Source organism: Pinus tabuliformis, chromosome X, assembly GCF_031772625.1.
Source record: "Pinus tabuliformis cultivar Carrire ecotype Pingquan chromosome X, CPIR1, whole genome shotgun sequence".
In the NCBI taxonomy this organism is placed as follows: domain Eukaryota; kingdom Viridiplantae; phylum Streptophyta; class Pinopsida; order Pinales; family Pinaceae; genus Pinus; species Pinus tabuliformis.
In genome coordinates this window covers 691,309,745-691,326,347 of record NC_142308.1, presented here as the reverse complement: position 1 = coordinate 691,326,347, position 16,603 = coordinate 691,309,745, and positions in this window count along the sequence as shown.

Below are 16,603 nucleotides of genomic sequence, written 5' to 3'. Positions count from 1 at the left end.
TATATATATATATATATATACATGATGTTTCGGTTGATGTTTAAGATAACGTTTCCATTTTTGGCAGGTGACGTTGCTAAACGTACTCGTTTCGGAAAATCCGAAACGTTTTGGCGCTTCGTGCAAGTTAGCCGGTGTCTTGTTATTGTGAATTGTGATCTCTTCTTTCGTCTTACTCTTCACTTAATTTCTAAAGTGTAATTACTTGATGAAGTGAATTAAATTGCAAAGAAGGCCTAATACATTAACAAATAATTCTTAGTAGTTCAAAAATTCTCTTGTACTTGGTTTTTCTACACTATCCCTATACGTTGTACGTTTTGTCAAGCGCAACGGGGGGATCACAGGGGGGTAAAGCCCCATTTTTTTTTGGGTAGTTTTTTTTGCATCTAATTTTGGTACTTGATTTTAGCGTTTAGTGATTTTGTAGTGCATGGTGGTTTAGCCCAAGGTTTTGTGGTTCAGGTACATGTACAACGGTTGTATTCTAATCCAGGGTAAATGGATTGGTGGTTTATGAATGTTGGAGGATATATATATATATATATATATATATAGTATTGTAATACTGTAAAATGATATATACTGAAAAATCTTTCTAGTTTTTTGGGAATGTGTTTCCAAGGTAAAAGCTTTGTGTTAATGTGTGTGTTTTCCATTGCATCTTATTTATTTATTTATTATTAAGAATATGTTTGCAATGATTAATTGTACAATGTTAAAATCTAAAAGGATCTCAACATAGACAATGATTTTGATGATATGTAGTTATTTGTTGTAGCATGATTTTTCTTGTGGAATTTAGAGGCCATTTAGAGCCTTTTTGTTCATGTATTTTGGTTCAAATTCGGATTGCACTTATACTATTTTTGGTTATATGCACCCTTGCTATATTTTTTCCTGAGAAAATATCTAGGTAGATCCACTTGAAGGGATCACTTCCTGCTGGCTTATTAGCAGAGCCTAACCCCAAGGGCATTGAGGAAAATTGACCCTGTGACCTCTGATTAGCAAGGTGCTTTAGCAATAGGAACTCGACCAATTGAGCTAACCCTCGAGGCTGCCCTTGCTATATACATGAGAGAACTTTACATATTTGTGTTTAATGGTTTGGTTTCACAAGGATAACCATGAATAAATATTTTTAATCAAAATTTAAATATTTTATGTATTATTTGGCCATTTGTTTTTTTCCTTTTTTTATCTAGTTCGAGTCAGATTTTGTTTGGTTTCTAGTTTTAGGGGTGTTGTTGCTCAAATTGTACATGCACTGCGACAACGACTCAGGGTGGGGTTTGTCACCCCGATCCTCGACTTCTTTGTTCTAGCTGTCTCCCAATAGTAGGCTATGGGGGGTAGTCCCTATGGAAATGTGAAGATGAAGGACAAGTTGGCAACCAACGAGTCCACGAGACACGATTGAGTGGCCTAGCTATTTGGTTAATTTTAGCAAGATTTAAGGATTAGATTAAATTCAAATGTGAGACTAGTGCCTTATGGAGTCAACTTCTTGCTTATTATCAATTAGAGACCAAGTAATCGGATGGACAATCGCTGCTTGGATGCTTCACTAACTTATATGCTATGCAAGTCCTAAGACCTAGGTGTGATGCAAGAATCTTGGTTACTTTTAATTATATGCCTATTCTAAGTATAACCTTCCCCTTAACTATTTTGAAGCTAGTCTCCAAGGTAGGTTGTGGGAAAGAGGCCAACAGGAAGCAAGCAATGGCTTGATTAACGATACCTTTTGTTAGGCTCTAACCACTCGATGACTCCGGTGCTACAGACACTGTGGCTCTGACAACTGCAAGGTCACCGTGTTAACCACCAAAGAGTTGCTAAGCCCCTCAAGCTAGATGAGAAGGGTGGCTCTAAAAGTCTATCAACCAAGCTTATGCTTGGAGGTAAGTTATTAATGCAACTAGACTTAGAATGCTTGTGCAAGGTGTACGAGTGATTTCTTAGGTTAAGATGGCTTAATGTTTAAGTACTTTAGTTGTGATTAGCTTTTATGACAATAGTACTTAACAATAAATGGAAAAACAATCTTATCACTGAGAATGTGCCAAATTATCAAGAGCCAATACCAAACAATATATTTCTTTAAACTGAAGAATAAAATTATCTTGATAGCAATTTAGAGCACTTATCCACAACAATGATTCAATAATGACAATTGCTTAAGACAATTTGAAATCTTCCAAAGTAAATGCTAATGATGATTTTATGCCAATATTACTTAATGCCAACAATCAAGAGATGCTCGATTAGATTTGAACCAAAAGACACTTAGAATTTCAATGCCAATGTGTACTTATCATTCATTAATGGATATTATTATTAAAGCAAGAATGATCATGTGAGAGTACCAATTTGCCAATTAGATTGCTACTTAAGAGAAACAAGATGCTTTAATGCCAACTCAAAGACTTCAAGCAAAGAGCACTTAGATCTTAACAATGATATTCAATTCTTAGTTTAGTGCTTATATGAGTGAGTTAGGTGCAAAGAGAGATTTTTTTAGAGCTTACACAAGACAAACAAATGTTAGATTCCAATGTTCAACAATCCTTCTTCACAATAGCATTTAAAACAATGAGAGCACTTGTATGAATTGCATTTCAATTTAAATGTGCAATTATTAATCCTTTAGGACAACAGTAAGATTATGTATGACAGCAGTAGATAACTTATGAAACAATGAGCTATTAGTATGTCAAAATATGCCAAAATACTTCTAGATGCCAAACCAAACTTGCCAATATGAAATTGTGAGTTAACAAGCCTTCTTATGATGTAGTTTCAGAATTATATCAGATCTGATCACACTTGTTATGCAGAGATATCAGTCATGAAAACTTGAAGATTTATGCCAAAAAATTAATGCCCAAGTTGTTTGAAAGATTTGACAATGTGCTAGATGCTTTACCAATCAATTTTATGCCTCTTAAATGTGTTTACCAGTGATATATCAGATTTGATTACTCCAATTACAGTCAACAATAAAACATGAAACATGCCTAATGATTCATGCCCAACTTAAGCAATTAACTTCCTAGTGTGTTAGACAATTTATGAGCTTATTTAGGCCAATTAAAATAAGATTTTGCCACTGTTATATCAATATACCAGATCTGATATAAATTATGCAGTCAATTAAAATGAGAGTTGAAGGCAATAGAAACAAACCCCAAGGCCTGATGGCCTATGCCAAGCTTGGAGATGTGAGAGAAATCACTTGCACTCACAAAATGTTAGCTCAAAACTCAAAGATCAGACCTTTATGACTGCTGCAAGTGTTTTTAGGTGGCTATAACAAACATATCAGGTCTGAAATTCACCCAACAGTCCACAAAAAATCACTTCTATGCATTCAAATTGAACTTTAGGTTAATTGCAAATGCCTTAGGTGATTTATTGACGAACTTAGGTTTATAAAAAGTGTGTTTAGGCCTTAATTATACTGCTGTCATAAATTACTTCAGAATTCAATTTTAGGACAGAGGTGGAATAAGAAGGTTAGAGAGCAAACCAAGAGGTCTTGGGGCCTTGTAAATGGCTTCTAGTAGGAAGACTTCCAATGAAGGTGACCACCTAAAAACACAATGTTAACCCCAAAATTGTTGCAAAACAATTTTTTAGAGATAAAATGCCAATCCTCTGAAGAAACCCTTGTTTGCAATGAGATCTAGCCCTTGTAGGGCTTATGGCCTTCTTAATGCTTGCAAAATATGTCTCAAACACTAGCCTTTTACGTTGGGTTACGGGTAAGGGCTAGGGCCTTCATAAAATGAGTTTTTTCCCTAATTTGAAAATAAACAACCTGCAAAAATAGCCTGGAAACCCTAGACTTCTAGGGTTTTTGAGGTCTAGAACGCCAATTTCTTTCTCAATCCTGAAACAAATTTAGAATAGAAACACAAATACGCAATATAAAAAATTTAAATTTCAAAACCCCAAAACCCTATACAAGAATTAAAATGGGTTATGATTTAAAATACAAGCGTTAGAAAAATAATTTACAAAAAATTATTCTACAAAAATATATTTACAAATATAGAAATGTACAATGCTTGAGATAATTTTTTAATTTTTTAAACAATGGCTAGATGTATTTTCGAATGATAGATATTAAACCACAACCTTAGCGAAGTAAGAAAAACATATAAAATTCCTGGTGCTCAAACAAGGTCAATCTCTGCTCACAGTCTGCTAACTTGGAGCCCAAGGGTTGGGGAACTTGCAAACTCTATATGTTTCTTAAGAGAAGAACTGTTAGATCATACAATGAATCAGATCACCTAAGATAAACCCAAAACTTACCAATAGAATGTTCCTATCATCTACAAATGAAACAACAATTTTATTTACAAATTGAAGCACAATATAGGAAATCCCGTATCCAACATATACCACATATCAATGAGATAAAGACACCATGAACTAAACCCCAAAGCCTTTTATTATGTATTTCAAATGATCGCAGTGGGACAGTGGCTTCACACCAACATTCAAAAATTACATCAGTCAAAGAAGAAGAATAGAAGGAAAATGCCTTCTATTTATAGAGAAAATCCTCCAAGTGGAAAATAACAACTAGTTGGCTTGATCCTTGTCAAAATAATATTGACCGTTGATAAATTTTTGATCATCTTTTAATTTCCTTTGTTGAAAATAATAATTTTTGAGGGATTTTCGAATTTCTCATTAAAACCATTTTTAATTAGTCCAGAATTAATTATTTTGGACTAATTTTCTCAAAATTTTGACTTTGACTTAACCACCAAGGTCCAAGAGTTCAATTTTTATGGAAATATCCAATATTCCCTTAGTGGGAGACCTCCAAAAATTAATCTATTTTAGATTCACAAATTTTTCCACTTGGAGAATTTAATTTCTCTAACATTTTAATTTTTGACTGTAATCAATTAGTTTTCTGGCTTTGGATTTAATTTTATTTTTGCTAGAAAAACTAATTAATTGATAAATGAGGGGATTAATTATTTTTCACGCTCAAATATTTTAGCCATGGTTTCTAAGTATGAGGGACCATGTACCAAAATATTTTTTACATAAGATTTTACAAATTCAACCCTCAAAGGGGGAATCCCCGTTCGTTATAGACCCCCATAAAATATACCCAATTCTGCGACATAATATGATCTAGTATAGACCAAGTGATTTGTAATAAAATAATCTAACCAATTAGCTTAAATTATTCCCAAATCACTTTTACAAAAGACTTGACTAAGAACACTAGGACTTACCTAAGACTTTTCGACAGTTTCCACCCTAGATTTGGGGTTGAGGTCGGAGGGAAAAACTCTGTCGACATCCATGTTTAGAAACACAGATAGATCAGTGAGATGAAAAATCTCCGAGAATGAAATTCTCGACAAAATCAGAGGCATACCTAAGTGTTGTTACATAAATAAATGGTCATACTAGTCATCTACAAGAGTATTTGTAGAATGGGTTTACAATAATACAACATATGACATGGTGGCAGATGATTTTGACTTTTAAAAAATTGGCACATTTGCTTTCTCGGAATTGTGACCAAATAAATGTGTACAACATCTGGCTCCATATGGAGACATGTTGCTTCCATGAAGTAATGTGAGAATCCCAGAATCCTGCATCCAAGCAAACAAAAGTCCATCAAATAGATATCCATTCAAAATTCAAATCATCATGTATACATAGAATAATTTGTTAGAATAGAAAACATCTACTCTAACAAACTAGAAAATAAAGATAGATAGATAACATAAATGCATGAAGTAAACTAATGACATAAGTGAAAGGAGTAGGGTTAGAGATACTATACGCAAGATGCCCCATGGTATCAGATGTCTTCAACATAGTGCATATTGAGCATTTGCCGACTTTTTGGCAAGTCTGTGGGCTGCTTCTTGGATGTACCATGTTGAATTTTGAAAATGCTAGGACGTTGGTTTATTTGAATATCGAGATGCTCCCAACCATCGGATGCATCAGACCTCTTCCTTCTTCTTTTCCGCTTTTTACTTTTCTTTTCGGTGGGTTGTGATGTCAATAATGGGACCAATGTAGATTTCCTGTCTTGATCTTAAAGGTGCTCAGATGGAAGATCTAAAGAATCTGAAGTATGCCCAATAGTATTCTAAATATACTCTGTCAAAGGTGACACATAATTTTGATCTTCCTCAATTTCTTTTGCAATCATGGCATTTCCAGTCAACTTGTTTCCAATGGGACAAGAGACCTCTTTGCAGTGAGATGAGAATCGTTCTGGCAGACTGGGAGGCTTATGATCTGTCGAAAGTTCTTTGTTTCTCTCATCATCTGATCTATGCTGAAATTTTTGCACCTGCGACCTTTCCATCTTTTGTAATTTTTCCATTTCTTCCAACCTCCTTTGCATGGAACTCATTTCCTTGGCATGTCTTACTATTAATTTTGCTTGATCGATTTTTGTCTTCACGAATCTGTCTTGAAGAGTGAAATGCTTAGCTTCCAAGGCTTTCATTTCCTGTGTGTGATTGTGCTCCATGGTCTTTATCTTGTCAGAGTAGTTAACCTCCATGGCACTGATTACCTGTAATTGCCTTTCTTCCATTGTTCTTATTTGTTGTGCGTGATCATCCTTCATGGTCTCTATCGTGTTCTGAAAACTGATGCTTTGATTATACTGAGTAACTTCCATAGCCTGTAACCTGTTCTCCATGGAACTCATTTCTCTGGTGTGATCTGCTATTAATCTTGCTTGACTAGATTGCATGTCTTTGATCATTTGAGTTAATTCCTTAACAAGATGCTTATGCAATGCATCCTAACCTAACATGCATATGATACAATGTCAATTCCTAAGTATAATCATAGATCCAATGCCAGCAACATGTCGATTGACCTGTATAAAAACACGTACTTCTATGATTATTTATGCAACATATCCCAAAGTACAAATGGGAGGAGTAGTATGGGGGATTTTGAGGGAGGGAGGTGGGAAAACAAGAGACCCATATGCCATAGAAAGGAGCCCTGGAAGAAGGGAAAGGCACCAACTGAGAAGATTGAAGTTGATCCTCTAAACATAAAATGCAAATGTCAATGATCAAATACATGAAACTTTGATGAAGAACTTTCTCGGGCCTATCATCCTCAGAGGGAGTGAATGACCCAGACATATTTAGGACGATATTATTTTGGTTATTGGGAAAACAAGAAGTGGAATCATTATCGTATTTCGGGAAAAACCACGATTCCTGGTTCTTCATAGGGGAAACCAATTCCTCACCAAAACTAGGGGAATGAACATCATCACAAACATCTATTTTCGGGATATGGAGATAATAAGGGGAGGAATGCTCAAACATGAAGAAAAACCCTTTATCAGTGGCATGGCTAAAGGAAGCATCTTCCTCGGAGTCATCACAATTGCCCATAATTTGGGAAGTCTCTTCTTTGATTGAATCATCTTAGAACATAAAGAAGAGACCCCTCCAATCACTAGGAATTGCTCCATTGTCATTCAAAAGGGGTGGATCATTCTCTTCTTCCTTGGGCTCATTCTTATGGATTCAAGGTGCTATGGGGACTTCACTTATTATAATCATACCCCATTACCAAATCAAGATTTCTAAAAACTTCTTCGCTCTCTTGGTTATCTTAATTTTTCTCAAAATGATCCTCATTGCTAGGCAAGCATGACTTCTCTTCTTTCCTTCTTCAACCCTGATGATGGATCCCACTTGGGATTTGAAACGTTGGTATAAAGATGTTCAAACTGTGGATTCTCCGATCACTGATTCAAAATAATTAAGGTAGTTTGGTATAATGCTTCTAGGAGGAGATCTTCAATAGGGTTCTTTTTCATATTCACATTTCATTTATAGAGCTTCTCCTCTTGCTTGTATAAATGGAAGAATAAGTCATTAACATTATATTCCCTTACTAACCCCTTACATGACCTACTATATTTGTCCATTTTTTTTGCATGATCTAGAGGCTTTCAGGATCAAACACTTCATCATCCTCAGAGGAGATGTTTCCTAATTCATGAGTCTATTTTTCAGTACAATCCTCGGGGTATGCATCAATAACTTGATCTTGATGATCAGAATATCCTTCCTCAAGCATAAAGCCATATACAATAACTTCCTCCTCCCGAAGGGCCACATCCAACATTTGGAATATGTCTTCATGAGATTGCAAACCTGACCCTTTATGCAAAAGCAAGTGCACAACCAACATTGAGAGAGAGGAATACTTTTAGGTTCACATGACTCAAGCCAATCTGTGTTGGGGGCAATGGATAGGACAAACAATTCCATTTGGTCACAAGGTTGGGTTATATTTTTCCTTGAAAGATACCTTATGAACCTTACAACATGATTAGCTGTGGAATGTGGATCCCCATCGAACATTGACATATTCTTCATGGATTTTGATGAGGGATATCTTGGGGTCCTTATCATATCTATGGCGGGAATATATGTGGTCAACATGTTGCTGGGTCCTTAATGACATGGGAGTCACAAGGGTGAATGAAATTGCCTTGACAAATGCTTTCTTCACCCTATAAGCATTGCCCTTAAATATTAATCAAGAACTAGGGCTTCATTCTTCGAATGGAGTCACCAAGAATGATATATCGATATTGTCGTATGGAGAACAAGACACATGTTCGTGTTCCCGACAATGACACCAAATTTGTTACCGCTCAAACTAGCAGGGATAACAGGAGGAGATCCTATAGAGAAACTACTAGTTCAAGGGGAAAAATGGAGCGATAGGCCATTGTCACCTCAACTAAGGCTCCTTGCTCTTTACGAACTTTCACTGATGGGAGGAGACTCGATATAGGGGGAATCACTAGGAAGGATGGATCTATAAATGGGTACAAAGTGATTTCTAAGGCCAATTCCTCAAGAGAGACTCATATGGCTTTCTTGTTGGAGAAGAAAGGTGATATGCTCTCTAGGAAGGGCTAATAGGATTCTCGACACTAGGGTTTGGGAATCTATCTTGTAAAGATGATTCCTAGGCTGAAAAATTCTTATGGAGAATTGACCATCATCTGATATTTGTGAAATTAGAGTTATAAAAATGCGGGACCACAAAGGACCAAGTGGACCCCAAATTAGGTGAAAGATATGGAGTTGGTCAACCAAGGAGGGGCTTGACCTGATTAGGGAAGAGAGTAGGATCAAAGGACAAATTTTATTTCAAGGACTGAATGCAATGATTCAAATGAGGACACTAGAAAAGGGAAACCCAGGGCAAGAAATGGTCCTTGGGCTAGGGCTTGATATATCTCGGGATCCCACTCTCGGAATTGCTTTAAATTTGGAGGGCCTCTAGAGGAAACCCTAGCGTATTTATGGAAAAAAAGTGGAAGTGTTTTAATGGCTACAATGAGATTTATTTGATTTCCTAGGTGACCTATGGTGGCTAGGCCTAGAAAGAGAGAGAGGAGACAAGAAAAATAAGCGTTTAGGTGACCACCAGTGGATGGTTTAGTGCCTTGCCTTTGGGGAGATGGAGTCAAGATGAAATTGTGATTTTGGGAGGCTATACCCAATCAAGGAGACCTCTAGACAACTTTGCATGGCAATTAGGGCATGAAAGTAGCTGCCAGAAGATTTTATACTTTGATATGCAATAATTCGTGACTTATCAAGGTATTTTCAACACAGATAACCTCTAGGAACATTCATACATGACACATGCCATGATGCAACGCTTCAAAAGACCAACATTTCCACAATTTCGCATAGAATAACAATGAATTTCAGACCTATATAGCAAAAATCCCATCAATGTTCATGTGACAAAGTAAATAACAAGAATAAACATGAAAAAAATTACTTACATGTACAAATGACTATATCCAATCATCAAATTATGCCAATAATGAAGCTCTAAGATGAAGAAGATAGAATCCAAACATCAAAATTCATTCCATGAAACCAAACTCGTCCTTCAAAAGGGAATGCAGAATTCTGACAAGTGCTAATAACCTAATACAAGTGATGATGAGAGAAATGATTCACCTCTCATCTATTTATACAATCTCTAATGAGTTCAATTTGCCTAATTAGACTAATTAAGCACCAAATAATAAAATAATGTGCTATAATTACATCCCTTGGTGACAAACCCAACAAGATAGCTCAATAACATAATAATAAGCCTCTCAAGAGGGAAGAATGATCAATATAATGAGTCGTAGGGCCTTTGAGGAGGCCCTAGTGAAGTCATGATGTGACTCCAAACATAGTTGACAAGGGGTTGGCCCCTTGTTTTCCAAGCAAGACCCTGTGTTGCTCCTGTGTGGGTGTGGGGGCACAAGGATACCCTCACGGGTCTCCAAGTGGATCGAAAATGCCTGTAAACCATCTGTAACGACTAGGATGATGACAAAATCCCCCTGTTTATCTCCTGTAGTGAGACACATCCTCATATTGACCTTGGAACATCTGCCAAGTGTATGGTGCAAGTGTGGAGCCGGATGGGCATGGTGAACGAGGTGCATCATCCTCATCCAAAGGTGGAACACGAGCAAACAATGAGTGGCGTTGGGGATCCAGGATGTACTCTCTGCTATGGTGGAGGCTCATGGCTCTCAACGTTCCCCCTACAAGTACCAAGGTGTCCCTCTGGAAGGCAAGGATCCCATATAGGGGACCAAGCCATAAATGGAGACCCACTTGCAATCCTGCATAAGATCCAATGCGTCCCGTCGCCCTTCAATACAACAAATAATCATAATAATCAAGTAAAAGAGCTTCAAGTCATGGGACCAATGAGGCACTTCATGGTGGCATGCCCTTTGATAGTGGGCTTTGGCATGTACAAGTGTCTCCAAGCTAAATAAGGTGGTTAATCAAGGACCCTATTAGGTGGTTTCAACCTTTGAAGGGGGTGACATGTCCATGGTACATCCACCAGGTGGTAGGTGGAAACTTATATAGTGATAGAACATAGTGGGGATCAAGGAAATGCTCCAGTCCACATGCCATGGTACAAGGTTAGATATAATAAGGGAAATCCACACCTGGGTATGTGAGTGTAGGAGGGAGCAAATCGTGGTACATGAGTTATCGCAACCTTTGTTTTTCCAGCCTTTCGTCACATGCCTTTTTGCTTTGATTGATTTTTCTTCATAATTTCTTAGGGCTCTGGTGGATGAGAACATAATGTGTAGGATATAGCATTAGGTACCATGATATTATCATATGTTTTTAGTTATAATGAGAAAATCTGCATGAAATGCATCTTACCCTAACATGCATATGATACAATGTCAAGTCCTAAGTATAATCATAGATCAAATGCAACCAACATGTCAATTGATCAATATAAAAACATGTGCTTCTATGATTATTTATGCAACGGATCCCAAAGCACAAACGGGAAGAGTAGTATGAGGGATTTCGAGGGCGGGAGGTGAGAAAACAAGAGACCCATATGCCATAGAAATGAACCCTAGAAGAAGGGAAAGACGCCAACCGAAAAGATTGAACTTGATCCTCTAACCAGAAAATGGAAATGTCAATGATCAAATACATGAACCTTTGATGAAGAACTATTTAGGGTCTATCATCCTCAAATGTAGTGAATGACCCAGACATATTTATGACGATATCATTTTGGTTATTGGGAAAACAAGAACTAGAATCATCATCGTATTTGGGGAAAAACCACGATTACTGGTACTTCATAGGGGAAACCAGTTCCTCATCAAAACTAAGGGAACAAAACTCATCACAAACATCTATTTCCAGGATATGGACATCATAAATGAATGCTCAAACATAAAGAAAAACCCTTTATCGGTGGCATGGCTAAAGGAAGCATCTTCCTCGGAGTCATCAGAAGTACCCACAATTTTGGAAGACTCTTCTTTGATTAAATCATCTCGGAACATAAAGAAGAGACCCCTCCAATCACTAGGAAGTGCTCCATTGTCATTGTGAAGGGGTGGATAATTTTCTTCTTCTTTGGGCTCATTCTTATAGATTCAAGATGTTATGGGGCCTTCACTTTTATAATCATACCCTATTCCCAAATCAAGATTTCTAAAAAATTCTTCACTTGCTTGGTTATCTTGATTTTCTTCAAAATCATCCTCATTACTAGACAAGCGTGACTTCTCTTCTTTCCTTTTCTCTTGGAGAACAATAACTAAGGTATTTTTTATAATTAAGGTATTTGGTATAATCCTTCTAGGAGGACATTGTCAGTATGGTTCTTGTCAAATTCACATTTCATTTTAGAGAAATTCTCCTTTTGCTTGTATAAATGGAAGAATAAGCCATTAGCACTATATTCCCTTACTAACCCCTTGCATGACTTGCTATATTCGTCCATTCTTTCTTGCACGATCTGGAGGCTTTCAGGATCAAACTCTTTGTCATCCTAAGAGGAGATGTTTTCTAATTCATGAGTCTCTTTTTCAGTACAATCCTCGAGGTATGCATCAATAACGTGATCTTGATGATCATGATATCCTTCTTGAAGCATAAAACCATATTCAATAACTTACTCCTCTCAAAGGGCCACATCCAACATTTGGCATATGTCTTCATGAGATTGCAAACCCGACCCTTTATGAAAAAGGAAGTGCACAACCAACATTGAGAGAGAATGAATGATTTTAGGTTCACATGACTCAAGCCAATCTGTGTTTTGGGCAATGGATAAGACATACAATTTCATTTGGTTACAAGGTTGGGTTATATTTAGCCTTGAAAGATACCTTATGAACCTTACAATGTGATTAGTTGTGGAATGTGGGTCTGCGTCGAACATTGGCATATTATTCATGGATTCCGATGAGGGATATCTTGGGGTTCCTATCATATCTATTGTGGGAATGTATGTGGTCAACATGTTGCTGGGTCCTTAATGACATCGAAGTCGCCAGGGTGAATGAAATTTCCTTGAAAAATGCTTGCTTCACCCTACAAGCATTGACATTTAAAGATCAATGAAGAACTAGGGCTTTGTTCTTCCAATGAATTTTCTGAGAATGATATATTTGATATTATCGTATGGAGAACAATACACACGTCTCGTGTCGCCGATAACATCACCAAAAATGTTACCACCCAAACTAGGAGGGTCCCTAGCAGGGGATCCTATAGAGAAACTACTAGTTTAAGGGGAAGCAATGGATCGATAACCAATTGTTACCTCAGCTAAGGCTCCTTTCTCTTTACAGACTTTCACCGATGGGAGGACACTCGGTATAGGGGGAATCACTAAAAATGATGCATCTATAAATGAATAGAGAGTGATTCCTAAGGCATATTCATCAAGAGAGACTCAATTATATGGATTTTTTGCTGGAGAAACAAGGTGTTTTGCTCTCTAGGAAGAGCTAATAAGATTATGGAGAATGCAATTATCCAAATGAGGACACTCGAAAAGGGGAACATAGGGCAAGAAATGGTCCTTGGGCTAGGGCTTGCTGTATCTCAGGATCTGAACGTCGGAATTGCTTCAAATTTGGAGGGCCTCTAGAGGAAACCCTAGCGTAGTTATGGACCAAAAATCGAAGTGTTTTGATGGGTACAATGAGATTTATTTGATTTCCTAGGTGACCTATGGTGGCTAGGCCTAGAAAGAGAGAGAAGGAAATAAAAATAAGTGTTTAGGTGACCACCAGTGGATGGATGAGTGCCTTGCCTTTGAGAGAGATGGAGTCAAAATGAACTTATGGTTTGGAGAGACTATACCCAATCAAGGAGACCTCTACACAATTTTGCATGGCAATTAGGGCATGAGAGCAGCTCCAAAAGATTTTATACTTAAATATGCAATATTGATGACTTATTGAGGTATTTTGAACACATATAACCTCTAGGAACATTCATCAATTCATACATGACACATGCAATGATGCAACGCTTCAAAAAACCAAAATTTCCACAATTTCACATCGAATAATAGTAAATTTTAGACCTATATAGCGAAAATACTAGCAACGTTCATGTGAGAAAGTAAATAACAAGAATAAACGCGAAAAATATTACTTTCATGTACAAATGAGTATATCCAATCAAAATTATACCAATGATGAAGCTCCAAGGCCAAGAAGATAGAGTCCAAACATCAAAATTCATTCCATGAAACCAAACTCATCCTCCAAAAGGGAATGAGAAATTCTCACAAGAGCTAATAACCCAATCCAAGTGATGGTGAGAGAAATGAATAACCGCTCATCTATTCATACAATCTCTAATGAGTTCGATTTGCTTAATTGGCCTAATTAAGCCCCAAATAATAAAATAATGTGGTATAATAACATCCCTTGGTGACAAGCCCACAAACATAGCTCAATAACATGAGAATAAGCCTCTCAAGAGGGAAGAATGATCAATATAACAAGTCGTTGGGCCTTTAAGGAGGCTCACTGAAGTCCAAAGTGTGTCGTAATGTGACTCCAATCATAGTGGACAAGGGGTTGGCCAACCCCCCTTGTTTTCCAAGCAAGAACTTGTGGTGCTCCCACGTGGATGTGGGGGCACAAGGACATCCTCATGGGTCTCCAAGTGGATTGAAAATGCCTGTAAACCATCTATAAGGGCTAGGATGATGACATAATCTGTCCCTTTGTATTATGTAGTGAGACATATCCTCATCTGGACCCTGGAACATCTACCAAGTGTATGGTGCAAGTGTGGAGCCAGTTGGGCATGGTGAACCAAGTGCATCATCGTCATCCAAAAGGTGGAATAAAAGCAATCACTGAGTGGTGTTAGGGATCCATGAAGTAATCTCTGCTATGGTGGAGGCCCATGGCTGTCAACGTTCACCCTACAAGTGCTAATGTGGCCCTTTGGAGGGCTAGGACCTCGTATAGGGAGACAAAATCCTAAATGAAAACCCACCTGCAATCTTGCATAAGATCCAATGCATCCCCTTTCTCTCCAATGTAACAAATCATAATATCAATCAAGTAATAGTGCTTACAAGTCATGGAACCAATGGGGCACTTCATGGTGGCATGCCTTTCCATATTGGGCTTTGGCATGTACAAGTGTCTCCAAGTTCAATAAGGGGGTTAATCAAGGACCCTATTAGGTGGTTTAAACCTTTAAAGGGGGTGACATGTCCATGGTACATCCATTAGGTGGTAGGTGGTAAATGATATAGTGATGGAACACAGTGGGGATCAGGGGAATGCTCTAGGCCACATGCCATGTGTTATCCATGATAACCCTTGGAGTTAGTTTTTGAGTCAATTGGTTAAATTAGTTAGGGTTTTCAAATTTCTTAAAATAAAATTAATTTACAAAAAAGTTTATTTGGTCACCTAGTTAGTGTTTAGAGTCAACATGAGCTTAAGTGAGGTCCATAGTATGAGTCAGGTTCCAGATCATTGTTTTTATCAATCTCACTTGTTCATAATTGTCATTTAGCCAATAAGGAACTTTTGTCCAAATTCGTAGAAAATTTAGTTATGAAAACAAAGTATTTGCTACGAAAGTGCCTGAAACTTCTGTAGCAAATCTATCACATTTGCCACCTGTTTTGCTATGAAACCCGAAACCCTGTTGATTAGTAACAGTTAAAAAGAAATCATGGGTTTGAGTCATGATGGAGTATCATTACGTGTCAGAGTTCACCTTTTTTTTATTATCCCCAAAACGTTCACACAACAAAGCATTCTCCATCGTTTTCCTTTCACTTTGAATTGGTTTCGCTGTCATAGTGTGGTCTAGGTGTTCTCAAATTGATTTGCAGGTGGCAAGAAGGAGCTCCTACGTGTTGCAGCCATAACACAAACAAAAATTCATGAGAAGAGTTGATAGAGGCCAAAGTGGAAGTTGAAGAAATAAAGAAGTAGGTGTTGGCGACTCCAATCTCAAAAGATACAGAAGATCAAAACTTCATGGTGACTCCACTGCTTGAAGATCAGTAGCTTGAAGAAGTTCCAAGATGAGTTCTACTGCAAGAAGAAATATTAGGTATGCTCCTATGGATCGGTCTCACATCTATGGTTTTCCAAATCCTATGCCTTGTGTTGATTGGTCAACCCATCTTCCCATGTTCAAAGATGAAAAGAAAGATGATGCTGGTCTACATTTGGTTAAATTCCATATACATGTATGTAGACTGAGGGTTGAGTTTCCTGAGGATTGTCTCATGAAGATGTTTATGGCTACCCTAGAAGACAAAGCTAGAGTATGGTATGAAGGGTTTCCATCAAGAAGCTTGTGTTCTCTTAAATATTTCCATAGAATATTTTTGGACATTATGGGAAGTCTCATCCTTCATCATCATTGTTTCAAGACTGTTGTAATTTTTGGAAATGTTTCATTCAATATCTCAAAAGTATTAATGATGATGTAGAATGTATGGATGATGATGAGATATTAGAGGAATTTTATGAATTTTCTTCACAAGCTATTTGTCATGATGATCAAGAAGTTTTCCAACAAGCAGATGTCTCTTCTTTAGTTGAAGATGAAATGGATCAACAATTTGATAGTCAAGTCATAGTACATGAAATCCATGAGGATTTGCAACCTTGTCAATCTATATGCAGTCAAAGGTATGAGCCAAATCATTCAAATTGTTTTTCAGCCCATTCCTTTTCTGAGAT